This window comes from Abramis brama (genome assembly GCF_963993115.1).
Source record: "Abramis brama genome assembly, chromosome: 15".
Lineage (NCBI taxonomy): Eukaryota > Metazoa > Chordata > Actinopteri > Cypriniformes > Leuciscidae > Abramis > Abramis brama.
In genome coordinates this window covers 32,859,017-32,878,439 of record NC_139977.1, presented here as the reverse complement: position 1 = coordinate 32,878,439, position 19,423 = coordinate 32,859,017, and the positions used below count along the sequence as shown (strand labels likewise).

Sequence of the window (19,423 nt, the reverse complement as noted above, 5' to 3'; positions counted from 1 at the left end):
TACCAATAAACTGAATGTGTTTTTAATGCAAAGTAACCATGTTTATATTTTTATCCTCAATAAATCAAATTTGTTTCAATCTCATACATTTTAACTAACTCAATATCACTTGCTCCACTGCTAGCCATATTTTATATAGAATTCAGAAACCCTTGTTATTAGCGACATCGGTGGACATTAAGTGAACTGCAGCCTGTGACTTCCTGCGCGTGCTCGTCTCGTGCACACGTAACGTACAAGAGACTGAACGTGATTCATTGGGTGCTTCTCAATTCTTACTTGTACATCCTCGTTTCCTTTCTTCATTTCCTTTCCTCGTGTCTCAGCTCCACTCCTGTAGGATGCGAGGGAAGGACGCAAGGAAAGAAAAGGAGGATGGAGGAATCGAATGAAAGCTTTTTTATACATTGGAATACTTGATCACTCGCGCGTCACTTCACAGCGTCATCAGCAGCGCTCAAAGGATCTGCCCTTATGTTGTATTAGTTTGGTTATTAAAGAAATTCATAATAAATAATTATAAAGCAAGATACCCTGTTGTGAGAGGTGTGGTTTATATAAACTGCAAAGGTAAAGTATAAATTAAAATTATTGAAACCGATGTGAAGGGGGAGGAGAATCGATACGTGCGTCACGTTTAGTGGATAAAACACTTCCGCATAAGATACACCTGTGCATCCTCGCTCATGACTCCTCAGGAAGCCTCCTCAATCCTCGCTGTGCAATTGAGATGTCCTTCAAGATGGCTGAGCTCGATCAGTTTCTGGGTCATATGGTGCGTTTAAGTCCTCCTGGGAAGTTCGTAGCCTACTCAGGAGGTGGGAAGTCGTTTTTACGACGGCAGGCGTTCAAGTCACTTTCTCTTAATTAATTAAACAAAAATACAGCAAGGTTCTACTCTAGTTATAGAAAATGAAGAACAAAGAAATGTGGATCAGGTGTGCTTTGTTTTTTTGTGTGTTTTTTTTCCAATTAATTTATGAAGCCACTGCAAACTTTATTGTTACATATTATATTGTTATATTATAATGCCATCATATTCTGTGCAGGTAATTAGCTTACTTCGATGTAAATAGAAAAGCCTGACAGTATCACTGCTAAATATCTTTCAGTATTGTGGTATTCCGCCATGTTTCTCACTGACACGATCGGGGCTTAAACTTCCCACTGGTATTTACGACATTGCGGTGGCGTTCATGTGCGTTCAACTCGTAAATACGATCTATACGAGATGACTTGAACGCACCATTAGGATTGAGGAGCGAGGAGGGATATTGAGAAGCACTCATTCAAGACCCTGATATACTCACGCCGAAGTTCTTCTTCATTCTTCTCTTTAGAAGTAAAAACCAGTTAGAAATGCCTTTGCATCGATATACTGTTAACGAACATCCTGACGCTGCTGAGAGCGACGTCTAGATAAATATGTAAATACGCTTTCCTCTCAATAAACACACGACAAAAAAGACAGCGGTGAGAAACAGCAGTTCAGAATCGTAGCGATGCAACTCACGGCATCATGTCGACAGATGAGGTCATTCAGATTACACTGTTATAATAGTTTGATTAAGTTCCTAGACCTATATTTGAGACTAAAGACTATATAGATCTAATTATGTGAGACTATAGTTTGAATAATCACCTTTCTTTGCCAGACACATTTACTTTACAGTACAGAATAGCTCTTTATCTCCGGGCTCTCGTGAGCGTGCGTTAGCGTCACACTCTTTAGATTTTCCCGGCAAAAACGTCCCGCTTAATAAAAGCATCTAACATGCTGTTTACTTACAAGCTGTTCACACAGTGGCAATAAAAAGCGATTAATATGTCCATTTAAAAAATATGATTATCAAATTAAATTAAAATGATGGAATTAGTTAATAATAAACTATGCCATGAGTGCAGAAATCATGTATGACTGACAAATATGCAGTACATTAATTTTTAGTAGTTTGTTAAAACAGTGTAATCTAAATGCATGGAAAATTTACATTCAATCCAAATACATAAATATTAAATATTATGCCTAAACATTTTCCGCAACATGCACAATGTCAGTTTTTCTACTTTATTTGCAGGTTCAAAAAGACACTCCAGCAAAAGCCTAGTATTGAAAAGTGTGGTACATCTGTACTTTTGCATTGCTTCAGACATGCTAGTGTTCTCGTCCTTCAGTAAATTTTGGACATCTGAAGTTGTATTTTGCCAGTGCTAAAGATGTTTGACTAATTCTCTCCTTGTGCCACATCATGTTGTTGTAGCCAATTGAATTTCTATGATTGCAGTGGAAAAGATGATGTTTTCCTCTTGGTTGTTCATAATGTACATACTTGTTCTTGCTTTTATGAACTGATTTTTTTTTTTTAGTCAAATGCAGAACTGAACTGTAAGCGATCTTTTCCATTCTCAGAAAGCAACCCTGGGCAGTGTCATCTCTGTTTATTTAAGTGCTCCTCACATGGAGGATTGTGAGATAAAGATTATTTGACGCAAACAGCGACGAACAACTGGTCTTTGCTGATTTCTCAACGTGTTTGCCGTGTGCAGCAGGTCGACACATCTGCGCTTTGTGATTATTCGTGTCATTGATTTCAATAAAGAGAGTCGCTCAAATCATCCTCGATATCCACTGCCAGATGAAGCTCGCTGACCTTTTCACATCAGTAAAGTGGATCAAAGTGCAGATGTCAATCACACACAAACCAACAATGAAGGGTTGCACAGCATATAATCATATTTTCAGGTAAAAATATCTTTACAATTGAAGTTTGTGATGCCAAACATAACAATTATTAGTTTAGGGTGAGACTACCTGCACTGTAAAAAAATATATATGATCAATTTTAAACTTTTTTTTTTTTTTTTTTTTGTGCTGAGCAAGGATTATTCACGATTAATCGCATCCAAAATAAAAGTTTGCGTTTACATAATATGTGTGTGTGTACTGTATAATTATTTTGTGTATAAAAATACACACAGTATACATGTAAATATTTAAGAAAAATGTTATATATATAATATTAATTGTCTATATATATATACATACAGTATATACATGCAAATATTTATTAAATATAAACATGCATATGTGTGTATTTATATATACGAAATAAATATACACAGTACACACATATATTATGTAAATACAAACTTTTATTTTGGATGCGATTAATCGTGATTCGTTGCCCAGCACTACTTTTTTTTTATAAGTTATACAAGATTCAACCCATTTAAAATCAGTTTGTTGTAATTTAAGTTGAAATGACTTAAACATCCAAGTTGATTGTACTTTTCAGTACAGTACTTAACATTTTTTTTACAGTGTGACCAATGGAAAATAGCAGAAACTTGTTTGAAAACATTATGAAATGCTTCACCTTTAAAACAAGATGCATTTACTTGAGAAGCAAAATTGCATAACATTTTAAGACTTGTTTTAAGACAACATATCTTGAATAGTTCATTTTTTTATCATCTTGGCAAAAGTTTTTTTTTTTTTTTTATGCATGCAAAATGCAATGTAAAAATAAAACTTAATTCAAGGGATATTCTCTGAAAACAGGTCTACTGATTATGCAAACCCTAGTCTTCCGTACCAGTTTGTTTTTGACGGTTAACCTTTAACATCATAAAAGGTGAGAAGAAGAAAAAAAGACAAATGTAATCCTATTTAACGCTTCATAATTGTGAGCAAGTCCAAGCACAATACAGCCAGACAGGAGGAATGAAACATCAACAAATCACCTAACCGAATATGTCGAGCCGGTTTCACCGTTCTGTGTTTCTTTGCCGTCAAGCTTGTGCAGTGGTTTAAACATGTTTATAGACGTAATGGTGAGCATTTATGAACCGTGGCCTTTTTATTCTTGTTACTTGTGATGCAACTAAGTGAAGAATCGTGACCATCAGAGAATCACCGTGTACCAGTGCCTGGATTTTTGTTATAAAGCTTCTTTTGTCTAGTGCATTTTTTGCTATGAAATAGACGAGTGCAGTCTGTTCTAAAGAAAAACATCAAGTACATTTCAAATCTGACTATATTTGGCGTATATTTTACAGTTTGCGATCCTTTTATACCAGTGATGTTGATGACAAAATGAGAAAACTACACAAACGGTGCACACGTCTGAATCAAGACTGTTCCACTTTATAGATTTTTTGGAATCATTCAGAGTAAACGTTTACTTTATTTAGCTATTTAAAGTGTTGATTTGGAGACGAAGGATGAGTTGATGTGTTTGACGAGAGAAACGTGATTCAAAACTCACACTAAAGGCCCGTTCACACGGAACTATAACTATACCAGCGATATCGCTGTTTATTCAGTTTTGTGTCTGTCGCTTTAAATGCTGGAGCTCGTTAAAGACGGATGGATTCTGATTGGTTGTCAATGTTTTTTCTACGTCATCAGCTGGGGGGGGTCATCTGAAAGTATCGTTCTTCTGTGCCGTCATCATTGTAGTTGTGTTTTGGACGATCATTACAACTATATCGTTATCGTTATAGCCTAGTTATTGCTCTTGGTGTGAACGGGCCTTTACACGTCCTGTCTAATGTGTGTCGCAGTGTGTGTTTATTCATTCTTTTTTATTTGTTTTATGTGGTAATTTCAGACAGTGTCTGAGCAGGTTTTGTGCAAGCGTGTCGTTTTCTCTAAAGTTCATCCTCCATCTTCACCTGTTTGTTCTCATCCTGTAATGATTTCATGTACACGACCGTCTGTAGCAATAAATGTGCCATTTTTATGACGCTTTCAGAACTCCTGGTTTGTTTGTTTGTTTGTTTTAAGTAGATTTACAGTATAACAAATGCAGCCAAAACTGGTTTACATTAATTAACCAAAGAACTATCATAAAATAATTTAGATATAGGAATATGAATTGCAAACATCTATAAAAGACTCATCATTCATGGTTTTCTCCTTTAAAGACATTTAAATCCTGACTAAACTAGAATACAAACAATTTCAGTCTATTGCAAGTAACAGTACTTTTGATGTTTTACTGAAATAATTTTTAGTATAAAAGCAGCATACATTGTTTTTGTAATTATCTGATATTTAGTAAACATGATTTTAGTCAATATTTTTTTTTAAATAAAAAATATTTCAGACTGCAAATATATATATATATATATATATATATATATATATATATACACTCACCTAAAGGATTATTAGGAACACCTGTTCAATTTCTCATTAATGCAATTATCTGATCAACCAATCACATGGCAGTTGCTTCAATGCATTTAGGGGTGTGGTCCTGGTCAAGACAATCTCCTGAACTCCAAACTGAATGGGAAAGAAAGGTGATTTAAGCAATTTTGAGCGTGGCATGGTTGTTGGTGCTAGACGGGCCGGTCTGAGTATTTCACAATCTGCTCAGTTACTGGGATTTTCACGCACAACCATTTCTAGGGTTTACAAAGAATGGTGTGAAAAGGGAAAAACATCCAGTATGCGGCAGTCCTGTGGGCGAAAATGCCTTGTTGATGCTAGAGGTCAGAGGAGAATGGGCCGACTGATTCAAGCTGATAGAAGAGCAACTTTGACTGAAATAACCACTCGTTACAACCGAGGTATGCAGCAAAGCATTTGTGAAGCCACAACACGCACAACCTTGAGGCGGATGGGCTACAACAGCAGAAGACCCCACTGGGTACCACTCATCTCCACTACAAATAGGAAAAAGAGGCTACAATTTGCACGAGCTCACCAAAATTGGACAGTTGAAGACTGGAAAAATGTTGCCTGGTCTGATGAGTCTCGATTTCTGTTGAGACATTCAGATGGTAGAGTCAGAATTTGGCGTAAACAGAATGAGAACATGGATCCATCATGCCTTGTTACCACTGTGCAGGCTAGTGGTGGTGGTGTAATGGTGTGGGGGATGTTTTCTTGGCACACTTTAGGCCCCTTAGTGCCAATTGGGCATCGTTTAAATGCCACGGCCTACCTGAGCATTGTTTCTGACCATGTCCATCCCTTTATGACCACCATGTACCCATCCTCTGATGGCTACTTCCAGCAGGATAATGCACCATGTCACAAAGCTCGAATCATTTCAAATTGGTTTCTTGAACATGACAATGAGTTCACTGTATTAAAATGGCCCCCAGAGTCACCAGATCTCAACCCAATAGAGCATCTTTGGGATGTGGTGGAACGGGAGCTTCGTGCCCTGAATGTGCATCCCACAAATCTCCATCAACTGCAAGATGCTATCCTATCAATATGGGCCAACATTTCTAAAGAATGCTTTCAGCACCTTGTTGAATCAATGCCACGTAGAATTAAGGCAGTTCTGAAGGCGAAAGGGGGTCAAACACAGTATTAGTATGGTGTTCCTAATAATCCTTTAGGTGAGTGTATGTATGTATGTATATATATATATATATATATATAACCTATTCTTTTTTATTATTATTGTTTTCCAGTAGCAATGTCTAAACACATTAAAACAAGATATATTTAATTGAGAAGCGAAGTTGCTTAAAGTTCCCCTGTGGTGATAGTCCAGCTTTTAATATTGTTTATGTGTCTGTGTGGTGTTTTTAATATGCTTTAAGACAAACCATGTGTAAGTTCATAAGTCGACAGCATTGCTGAGTATTTTCTCCTTAAAACTGCAGTGAACCAAAGACAGTCTCAAAAACACGCTTTGAAATCGTTGGTGTTTCTGACGTCACAAACTACCTTGTAACCAATCAGATCACGTCAACCAGTGGATCTCTGAGCTGAGTGAGTCAGTGGAGGCGGGGCTCATATTTATAGAACCACGCATACTAAATGAGGCAAGGGTGTCGAGTTACATTCAAGATATTTTAAGGCATGAAGAAATTTTAAATATGTCATTTTGGTGATCAAAGATGTGTTTTAATGGATAAAATGATTGACTACAGGGGGACTTTAAGATAATACTAGAACATGTTTTCAGAAAATAGTCTTTCATTGATTCAAGCGTATCAAATAATAAGCCTAATTAAAATGTTTTCTTCTTTAAAATGCCTTATTATTTCAAACTAGACATACACGCTAAGTTCCTTTCACTGATCTTTAAGAATGTATCAGTAATGTTTTACTGAATGTGTATACAAATAAAGAATTTCATGCATTTAAAAACAAAAATGAATCACAAATGTTTTGAATTTCAAGCATTTCTTCGGAGCTCACCTTGGTAAAGAATGTAAATGAGACGCCCAAACGCATGTGATGTCACAGACCTCGAGGCTGAAATCTGTGTGATGACATCATCACTCCCATCGATGACATCAGCATGTGTGTGTCACTCGCCGTCTCTCCAACAGGATTGATGTCTGTCACCTCAGCTCCATCCTGGAACTCTACGAAAGAAAATGGTGTACACACACACACACACACACACACACACACACTCACACATAGAAACAGACACCTATACACACACGCACTCACTCACACCTGATCAACATGTTTGTGATTACATGATCAATTAATTTATATAAGAAGCAAATTCCTGCTTTATGACTAAAGCTGTTGTTTTGATTTTAGTGTCTCTTGTTTTCTGACTCAATATGAACAAAACACTTTACAATAAGCTCTTATGTGTTAGCATGAGTCAATACAACAACTAATATAAACTAACAATGATCAATACAGTTGTTACAGCATTTATTAAATCTTCATGATTGTTCACATTGCATTAACTAATGTTACGTAACGTTTAATAATGCATTGGTAAGTGTTTAGATTAACAGTAACTAAGATTAATAACTGCTGTAATTATTGTTCATTGTTAGATCATGTTAACTAAAGTAACTAATGTTAACAAACGAAACCTTATTGCAAATTGTTTCCAACAAAATGATTCCCTAAAAAAATGGGATTCAGAATTTTACCCTCAAATACCATCATTGCTGCTATATAAAACTGTAAAACTGCCATTAAAATAAAGTACAGAAATATTCTGATACTGCTTATGCAACTGTTTAAATGAGAATATACACATATTAATATAGTAAATCCTGTAGCCTCAATGTAAAAATTATTGTAATTTTAACACTAAAAGACTATTAACTGGTTGATCTATTTGGACATTTAATATAATTTTACAGTAAAATACAGTTTTTTGGAAGCAAAATAGAACAAGCATCTTTTAATTTACAGTTGTGAATTATGTTACATCTAATGTTGTTAAATGAATGTTTATAGTATTTTAGTGTCATGTTTGTTACCATGATGGTGTTTTCGTAATGTTTTGTGCACCTTTTAAACATTAGTATTTCCCTCGGCTTGTGGAAAAACTACTTGTGTTTTTGTCGGTATATTGTTAACATTATTTCAGTTAAAGAAATATACCTTATTTATTTTCCTGTGAAACTTTAAATGTTTTTTTTTTTCTTCTTTTTTTTACGGTAAATTTCTGACGACTATTACATTTCTGAGATAATCTCCTAAACATGTTAATTTGTGTTTCACGGAGGATATGAACTGATGAAGTCGAGTAAATGACGACATCCTTCAGGGAAAGAGTGGGCAATACAGATACTCTAAAGCACAATAGCCTTCATTCACTTTTCATTTCTCCTCCTGGATCAGCATTGGCCAGAGCAAGGCATGCTGGGATTGCACTCCTCCCCGCTGTGGCACGTCTGAGACACACACACCTGTGTGTGTGTGAGTAATGCAGAAGTGTTGTAACGGGCTCAGGGAATGTCTGGAGCTGTGGAAGTGTGGGTGTGGTGGAAACACTTAAGGTTTGACAGGGTCAAGGTCAAGGTCAGGGTCAGGGGTCAGAGGTCATGGAATGACACAATTAGTAATTGTAACTGATTTGTCGGATGGCTTGTTTGAGTGGCAGAATGTGTGAAACGGGATCGTTCTGCTGGACTTATGCATCATTCATCACTTACAAACATGTTTACTTGTCAGATGTTTATCTTTTCTTCTTAACACATGATAACAGCTAGATCAACTAGACTAGTCTTAGCATAGACTAGACTAAACAATAACTTAAAATGCAGTTATGGGAATATGGGAAATGCAGTTATGCATGAGGGAATATTTGTGGTCTGTGATTAGCACAGAAAATAATTTATTTTAACAAAAATGTGTGTGTGTGTGTGTGTGTGTGTGTGTGTGTGTGTAGAGGTAGAGAAACTTTCAATGAAAGTACAAATCATTCAGTGCATTTTTGTTCAAATTTATTATTATTATTATTATTATTATGTGTAAAATTCTGGTCTTGATTTCCTAGCACAGAAAATCATAGACATATCTATTTATTTATTTATGACAGTTTGGATAATTTATTATTTTAAGGACAGTGGCTAATACCATTATTATTATTATTATATGTTAAATTCTGGTGTTGTTTTCCTAGCACTTAATTAATTAATTTGTATTTATTTGTGTATGACAGTTTATTCGATTTTTATTTTATTTTCATGACAGTAACATGACAGTATATATTGTATACCAATATATTTTCATTATTGATATTTTATATTATTAATTTTATTATCATTATAATTATTATATATTAGTATAAATAGCTTAGAAATATACATTAACAAATATTCCAAACTATATTATAAGTTCTGGTCTTGCATACATTTATTTAGTCTCTGTATTTATTTCTAACATTTCCTCGTTATATTCATAATATTTGTGGGGTCAGTGTCTGACTGGAGCCTGAAGGACTGGAAACGACTATAAATAGATCTGGCTCTAGAACTCATTCAGAATTCCTTAAATTCTTTAGGATCATATGAGCCCATGAATATTCCCAAATATGGTGAGGAATCACATCCGCTGTTGTGTACAGCAGATTTACCACAGTAAAAACACTCCTTCTGAGGATGATGGACTTCACTTCTCAATGCTGCCGAGCTCTCTCACGCGCGCGCACGGGTGTGTCTCTGGCCACGCCCACACGCACAGGTGACCCGCCCGCCCAGGTGTGAAAGTCACCCTGCACTCTCAGCAGAAGCAGACTCAAACACACCTGAGCGACACGAGAGAAAACAGTCCCTGATCCACACTGACAGGTAATTCACTTTACTTCACTTCACGCTACAGTTAAAGGCTTTAAAATGTCGATTATTAATCATCTCCGACAGAACAATGTGTGTTTATGTTTGACCCGGAGGTCGAAGTGTGTGTGAGGTAAAGATCTTTATCATTCCTGATCGGTTAATATCGATGAAATGTGAGCTGTTGTTGCTTCAGAGACTTTAATAACTTTTAAAACGGGTTTGTGTGACAGTCTGTTTACTGAAGAAATGGTAAAATCCTCATTCTAGTCAAAAATCTGCTGAGAATTGCTCTGCTTATTTAATAGATCCTGTATGATCATCATCATAATGCTGTACCATGGTAATACCATGTTTTATATACACAGTGTGTAATTTCATGGTAATGTTTTGAAGTACCTTATGTAAATACCATGGTATATGAATAGCCTATGTCAATCATAAACAACTACACTGCAAAAAAACAAAAAAACATGTTATTTAAGACAACATGTGTTTTAACATTGCTTTAACTCATCAAAATAAGCAGTTTTCAACTTTTTTATGTTATACAAGATTCATCTCATTTTTTAAGTCAGTTAAAGTTTTTAATGTCATTTAAGTTGCAATGACTTAAACATCCAAGTTGATTGTACTTAAAAAAACTAAGTTACTTACAGTGTATCAAAATGCCATTGCATTACCTTCTCGTACCATCATTTTACCATGGTAGCAGCATAGTACTTTAAGTTCATGCATTTGTACTTGATAATAATTGATTGCAGTTCTCAGTAACTGTCTGTGTGAAGTATCAACACGAGTACATTGCTTTTAATCATCAAAACAAGCAATTTTCACCTTTTTTATATGAGATTCAACTCATTTTTAAGAGAGTTTAATGAACTTTAAGTTGAAAAGACTTTAAACATCCAAGTTGATTGTACTTAAAAATTTAAGTTACTTACAGTGTATCAAAATGCCATTGCATTACCTTCTCGTATCATAATTTTACCATGGTGGCAGCGTAGTACTTTCTACACAGGGAGTTTAAGCTCATGCATTTGTACTTGATGATAATAATGATTGACTGCAGTTCTCAGTAAAAGCTTGTGTGAAGTATCAACACGAGTCCTCATTACACAAGAGCTCTGGCTGAAGGCTGTGCTGGACTGTCGGCTTGTTTGTAGATTGTGACGCTGCATTAATTGCTTTCCCAGCGAGAGGAATGTGATCCGCCCAAGAGGTGAAAGTGCTTCTCGCTCTGGTATTCAACATGCCGGATTCCTCTCTTGGCTCGAGAGCGGTCTGAAACCCGCCGAGCGAGATGGCGGTATTGATGTGTGTTGGGTGTTCTGAACAATAGCGTCAGGAGCGGCTCTATTGTGGAGGACGGCTGGAGAACGCCTGAGAAATGTTGCTGGGCTTTAGCGGGTGTTTTTGCTCTGCTGACTCACGATCGGTACTTATGAAACCAGACTGGAGAAAGTGTAGGTGTTTTTGGAGAAATGCAGCGTTTGACTCACTGATGTTCTCATCATGACAAATCAGCAGATCCATGTGTGTGATCTGGACTTTATGCAATTTATGTTTCTAACTATTGTGAAATGCTGATCTATCTATCTATCTATCTATCTATCTATCTATCTATCTATCTATCTATCTATCTATCTATCTATCTATCTATCTATCTATCTATCGTTCTATCTATCTATCGTTCTATCTATCTATCGTTCTATCTATCTATCGTTCTATCTATCTATCTATCGTTCTGTCTATCGTTCTATCGTTCTATCTATCTATCGTTCTATCTATCGTTCTTTCTATCGTTCTATCTATCGTTCTATCGTTCTATCTATCTATCTATCTATCTATCTATCTATCGTTCTATCTATCGTTCTATCTATCGTTCTATCTATCGTTCTATCGTTCTATCTATCTATCTTTCGTTCTATCGTTCTATCGTTCTATCTATCTATCTATCTATCTATCTATCTATCTATCTATCTATCGTTCTATCGTTCTATCGTTCTATCTATCTATCTATCTATCGTTCTATCGTTCTATCTGTCGTTCTATCGTTCTATCTATCGTTCTATCTATCGTTCTATCTATCGTTCTATCTATCGTTCTATCTATCGTTCTATCTATCGTTCTATCTATCGTTTTATCGTTCTATCGTTCTATCTATCTGTCGTTCTATCGTTCTATCTATCTATCTATCTATCTATCTATCTATCTATCTATCTATCTATCTATCTATCTATCTATCGTTCTGTCTATCGTTCTGTCTATCGTTCTGTCTATCGTTCTATCTATCGTTCTATCTATCGTTCTATCTATCGTTCTATCGTTCTATCTATCTATCTTTCGTTCTATCTATCTATCTATCTATCTATCTATCTATCTATCTATCTATCTATCTATCTATCTATCTATCTATCGTTCTATCTATCTATCTATCGTTCTATCGTTCTATCGTTCTATCGTTCTATCTGTCGTTCTATCTATCTATCTATCGTTCTATCGTTCTATCGTTCTATCTATCGTTCTATCTATCTATCTATCGTTCTATCGTTCTATCTATCGTTCTATCGTTCTATCTATCGTTCTATCTATCGTTCTATCTATCTATCGTTCTATCGGTCGTTCTATTTGTCGTTCTATCTGTCGTTCTATCATTTTTTTCCATCCATCCATCCATCCATCCATCCATCCATCCATCCATCCATCCATCCATCCATCCATCCATCCATCCATCCATCCATCCATCCATCCATCCATCCATCCATCCATCCATCCATCCATCCATCCATCCATCCATCGTGTTTAAAAGCATTAATGGAGCATGTATTTAATAACATTATTTTATCCCTATATCATACTTCCATATTGTTATTCCATAATTCTGCTGGCATTATTATAATTATTGTATAAACGGTCACATCAGTAGTGATATGATCTTCTAGATCAGCAGAATCCTGCGCTGTGTGACAGTGATGTTAGTCTGTTCTAGTTCAAACTTGCAGCATCAGCTTCTTGTGGATCTTCAAGCGTTTGGGCAAGGCTTGTGTTCGGCAGAATCCTGTCGGAATGTGTCCGAGGAAGAGGAAGGAGCTGATGCTTGATGTGAGGAATGTTTCCCGCCGTTTTATTCAGTTATCTTTTGTGTGAGATGTCAGGAAGACAAACACTCGGTATGTGAACCACCTTCACACGCATTCTTCCATCTGCCATAACTTTCATTGTGCATCATGTCAGTCATCGGTTTATTAAACCTTCTATGATGTTGCCATGGTGACCATCAAAAAAATAAAAACCCTGTGACTCATAGTGATGTGAAAGCGTCATTGTTACAATGTAACATTCCATTTCCCGCCACATCCACAATAGAGGATCAAACCTGCTATTATAAACTAATATCCACCTCTTATTACTCAAGTGCTGTCAGATGACATCATGGAAGGTATTAATAAACCGCCAGACGTACAGTATAGATGGTAGGGCTGCACAATATATCGAAATTATCAAAATATCGCAAATTTATATATATCGCGATATGCATATCGCAACGGCTTGCAATAACTGCGGTCATGAACAAAAGACAAAGAGAAAATCACTCACTCTCGGCTGAATAACTTTTGTAGCTTTAATAAGAATCAGTATATATTTAATTCATACAGTGAAAACTAAGCAGTGTTTTATTTTAACATTTGATTATTCAGTTTCTGTTGTTTAATAACTCTAATATAGGATAACCTGAACCCCTAAACCCTGAGGTTTACACTGATGTTAAAATAACACTTCTTACGCTACAGTAAAACACTGATGTTCACTGTCAGAAGCTGTAGGGATGTTTTCTTGTCACAAAAAGAATGTGAAACACGTATGTAGGTTATATAATTTTAAATATATTTTAAAGATAATTTAAGTTAATTTTACACACTTTAAGCATTATCGTATCGCATATCGAATATCGCATTATTTAATGAGTTATCGCATATCGCATTTTTCTTCAATATCGTGCAGCTCTAATAGATGTGTTTATTGAGAACATTGATAAGGATTTTTCTTACAATTTTATATACATAAATAAATTTTCAGGTCAGAAACCACTTTTTATGTTTTTCTTGCTGAAGTACAACTTTACTTTGGGACTATTTCTAACTCGTGTAAAAAGGAGGCTTTAAAAACAATTGAAATATTTAAGTCTTTTAATCTTTTTCTTTGATATGTAATCTTTTCTGATTAGTTTTATACCCCTGTCTTGTACCCTTTTTGGTGACTGTTTCCTTCTTTGTTTATATAATGTTCTCAATAAACTCAAAAAGACGACGTATAGATGGGTATTGAAGTGCAGAATCTGTAATAGTGGCGCTCACGATGACACGGAAAACCATCATCATGTTTTAGTCTGAATGTGTGGAATGTGTTTAACAGGCCTGAGAACTTTCAGCTCAAGTATGTTCAGAATGAAGGCGTCACTCGCTCGCCGTTCATCATAAACAAACAAACATATACGCCCAGGATCAAACCATGAAAACATCTCAGGAGGAGTGTGGCGTTCTCGTGAGGTTTCTCATCATGTGTTGTGCAGACGGACAGACGGACGTTTAGAAGGACAATATTGAAACGCCAAAACTGCATTAAAGTTTCTGCATGAGATTTGAAGCATACATTTGGAGCAAATGCTTACAAGATGTACCATAGTACTACCATAGTACACTTTTTTTTTTCTCTTTTTTTTTACCATGGTAATTAAATATATTTGAAGTACAATGTCACAATGTACCATAGTATATGATATGATTAGTATTAATTAGTTGACGATTATTTCAGAGTACCATGAAAGGCTATACCAGGGTGTATTTGCAGGCTATATGATGACTGAGAACACAGCATTCACACAGTGTTTATCTAGTCTGTTTGCTCAGAGCGATCCTGTCTCTACCAGTCCTGATCTCTCCTGAGGGCTGGACGCTGTTTTACATCGTTTTCTCCTGCTTAACTTAGTAGACAAGTTATTCGTGTCAATACAAACCAATTAGTACCAAGAGTCGGGTTGCAGAAGTGAAAACTCCAGTGGTATGAGGATGTTAATCAATGGCATTTGCTTCTGTTGAAGCCGTCGGCCCATATTATTTCAAATTAGTTTGAAAAGAATAGTTTAACAGCAGAATTTCTGGTGAAGAACTACATTACCCATGATGCTGTACAGAAGTTTCCACCAATCAGAGAGTCGAAACAAGTAAAATACACCAAAGGAGCTTGTTAGCTCCGCCCACTTCCATGAGTCCCTACGCTCTCAAAACACTTAAATATTTGTGTATATGTGCATATTTTGCAATAAACTTTTCATAAATAATCGTTTTTAAATGCATAGTTTTATATTCCATCGTTTTTAATTAGAATATGCTGTTCGTAATGCATCATGGGATTGTAGTTCTTTCCCTCACTAAAGACGTTCAGTCTTGTATTTTCAAATACGTTTTTGCTTTGAATCAAAGTTTGTAATGTTGTGATTCTCCTCGTAGCTGATTGGCTTGGTTCATAGCGCTTTAAAGCTTAAAATTGCGTAAAATAAGCTTAAAATTTGTGTGTACAGCAGGATTATAATCGCTAACTGAAACTAAAAAAAAACATAAAAACATATGTTTTTAAAAACATAAAAAAAAAACATTTTCATTACTTTAAATAATATATTTAAAAAAAGTTTTTTATAGACATTTAAAGAAAGCAAAAACTAATTAAAAACATTTTTAAAACAAACTAAATAAAAATGACAACATAAAATATTAAATTAAAATTACTTATAAATATAAAAAAAACCCTATAAATAATACTAAAATAACACTACTGTACAAGTGCATAAAAGTGTATTAGTATTACCATATTATTTTGGACACGGTGCTATTAAAATACCATGTTTTTGCACATTTCACATTACCACACATTACTGCAATTTCATGCACATTTATCATGTGTTTTGGACACAAAGTATCATTTAAATTCCATTGTAAATGAGTATGGTAATTAGATCTTTGATATTACCATCTGTTACCATTATAGTACCATAGTTTCACCATGGTAATTAAAAGACCAGTTTTAAAGAGTTTATCATTAACAGCTGAGCTGTATGTAAAGTCGTGTTGTGAATCAGTATCATGTTTTTTTAATGTGCAATATTATGAGTTGCAGTGCATGTGTAACATGTTTAGTTCAGTTCTGCTCTTCTTTCTCTTGCCTTCGGCTGTTTGTAATGGTTTTAGATGTTGTCTACCGCAGTAACAGCCACACCTCGTTGCCATTAACTCCTTCAATAGTCGATGCATTCAGGAGGATTGACAGCAGGAATCGTCTGCTGTGTGTGTGTGTGTGTTTGTTTTGAATTGTCAGTCATCTGTCAGGACTGTATTTCATTACGGTGTTATTTGCATGTAAAGTCGGTTGCCTGGTATTTTTCCACCTCCCTGAAGGATCGCCGCTCGTCTCACAAACCCAAAACTTGGCAACCAGCCAATATTTGGTCACCAATTATTTTTTCTTGATTGGGCTTCTGTCTCCGTCACAATTAAGCTCCACATCAGGGCTAATTGGGATGGAGTTTGTTGGTTTGTTTTTTAATTTAAAGCAAGTAAACTTTCAGTGAGGAGTGTGTGCATATCGCCCCCTGTCTGCGGCTCGGCAACCCGTTCTCATTACATGCGTCTCTATAGCACGCATTGTGTTTATATGCGAAAAATAGTTTTTACCTGCATATATGATACGCACTGTAAACCCCTTAGGATAACTGGTGTGGGGTGTGTGTGTAGGCTATTACACGCAATAAAGTGCGTATCATATGCACGCGAAAACTGCGTTTCATATGCATGTAGAAACTAATTTTAGCGAATAAATTGCACGATAAACGCAATGTGTGCTAAGACGCATTTCATGAGAACGGGCGTCACTACAGGACAGGCCCATTTTAAAAGGGCTTTAGCCCTCCTAAATGTCCACCCAGTCCCCCTGAAAATGTGCCATTAACTAATTCGTGATCGCCTCACTCCCCTTTAAAACTCATGAAACCGACGACAGGCTTCGGCTCATCCCTGTCTTTTAGTCTGCGTTGTTCAGCGTGTTCTTCAATCATGACAACACAGAGTGTGTGTTTATTGATAGATTTTCATCGACATCTGTGTAGTTCTCTGTCATAAATGCTGTTTGAGCTTGAACATAATGCGAGAGCAATTCAAGATGGTTTCCCATCCATTTTAAAATCTGGGCTTTTTTAAATTTATTTATTGTATGAAATGATCTAAATCATGGTATGAGGCTTTGTGACTTTTCCTACATCTTGCTATACTTCATACTTCAGTGCAATTGCTAAAATTAGTTATGATGTTTTATAATAAATCCAAGAGCAAAACATGTGATAGAGCTATAAAGGGGAGTGGAAATGGCAAACGAGCTTCTGAATAGTGGTATTTACATGTTATTTACATGTTAAAAGTGTTTGTTTTCCACCAGAAGACTCAAATCCTCCAGTAAAGCATATGAATGGAGATGATTCATGGAGATATTCTTTAAAGTTAATTTTACCGCACAAATGTAGTAAAAAAAAAAAAAAAAAATGTTACCCACATATCACCAATCTATATACTTAATGAATATTAGCTTGGTATTTAAAATCAGAAATTAATTCAAAATTCAGGGATTGACTTGATTTTAATAATATTATCATTGATATTAATATTTTTCTTCATCGACAGCACAGCAAATAGTGATAGTGAGTTTTTAGGTTGGTGATACAATACTGACTAATATTCCTTATCAGAAATCTTGAATATGTGTTTTTAACATCTTTAGGTTATTTCCGGAAGTCTAGACGTCTGCATGTGTTCCTGCCTCGGTGTGTTTTTTGTTTTCTCTCTCTCTTTGTGTGTGTTTTGCTTGAATTACGACTTGCAGTCAGTCATATTAATCCGCTGTTTCATTATAGTCTGGCTTATTCATAAAAGTATGCAAAAACTTAAACCTGACTGTCAACAGACCGTCCGTCTTCTTTAGAAACCCAGCGTCGCAAACAAACCCTTTCTGATCCGAGTCCAGTCCTCTATCAGCCGTCTGGACGGAAGCACTGACAGGAAGACATCAGCATACGTTTATCTATCTCTAGCTGGATTATGGGTGATTTAATAATCATCCGCCAGTTGGGAAATGAATCTGACACTGAGTGTGCATCTGCAGTCTGAAGCTGAACTCTTCTCTGTGTAATCACTGGTCTATTGTTGGGCCGATTACACGAGGGCTTGATGGAGGAGAAGTGGCCAGAGACACAGTTGTGAAGCTCTCCAGATGATCAACTGAAGGCCTGAGTGCATCACTTCCAGCTGTGCTGCTGGTGTTCCCATTGTAACACCTGGCCTCGTGTTTTACTGGAGTCGCACCGGCTGACATCGAGCCAACCCTGCAGAGTTTCCCCGGCTCGCCTGCCAACTTCATCTGGGAAATAAGTAGAAGTGATCGTTGAAACAAGCCTGAAACCGCAGGCTGAGATCAGATTACTCGCTTTACTCGCTTTATTGGGATTTTTTTATTTCAACCAACAACTTAACGTTTGATTACTGAGGTCTGGCCACGGATCATACACATTTATATAATATTAATATTAAAAATGAATTTAAATGAATACAATGATAATATTTTACTTATAGTTATTGTAGTTATATTATTATTAATTATTATTAATTAGGGATCCACCATATCGGTATCGGCCGATATATGTTCTTTTTTAATGTTATCGTTATCGGCCTGATAAGAAAATTTAGCTGATATATTAAAGCCGATAAAATATGAAAATTTTCATATTGGTGCATCCCTATTATTAGGCTAATTGTAGTTATCAGTTATTGTAATTATTATTATTTAAATTTTATTAATTGATATATTTATTTTGATCAAATCTTTAACTTAAATGAATCAATAATAATAATTACAAATATATATTTTTTTTATTATATTTTATTTATTTTTTTATATTTATTTATTTATTTACTATTATATTATTTGATATTCTTATGAATATTCTTATTTTAATTTGATTAATTTATTTTGATCAAATCTTTAACTAAAATAAATACATATATGAATTATTATTATTTAATAATATTAATAATATTATTTTTATTTTATTAATTAATATTTTATCAAATATTAAACTGAAATATATAAATAATATATTATTATTTAATATTATTATAAATATAATAGTCAAATTATTGTTTTAATTGTATTCATTTATATATTCATTTCATCAAACCTGAAAAAAATACTTTTATTAATATTTATGGATTTATTTTATCATCGTTTGCTTTTGGATGTCTTTGGGCATTGCATCACACTGCTGTTTTCCCCACTTGTTGTTTGAGATCTGTCTTGTCTGTGTGTATTC

General features: G+C 35.2%; 1 protein-coding gene across 5 annotated transcripts in view; it reads left to right on the top strand.

Annotated features, from left to right (window-relative positions):
- Nucleotides 1-9,897: 9,897 nt before the first annotated feature.
- Nucleotides 9,898-19,423, top strand: part of LOC311097540 (uncharacterized protein) — a 39,503-nt gene continuing 29,977 nt past the window's right edge. For 3 of the 5 annotated variants that reach the window (XM_084137307.1, XM_084137309.1, XM_084137306.1), the window contains exon 1: nucleotides 9,898-10,029. The gene's annotated coding sequence lies outside the window, so the exon portion shown is untranslated. The remainder of the gene's footprint in view (nucleotides 10,030-19,423) is intronic. The other 2 variants (XM_084137310.1, XM_084137308.1) reach the window with 2 other exon arrangements.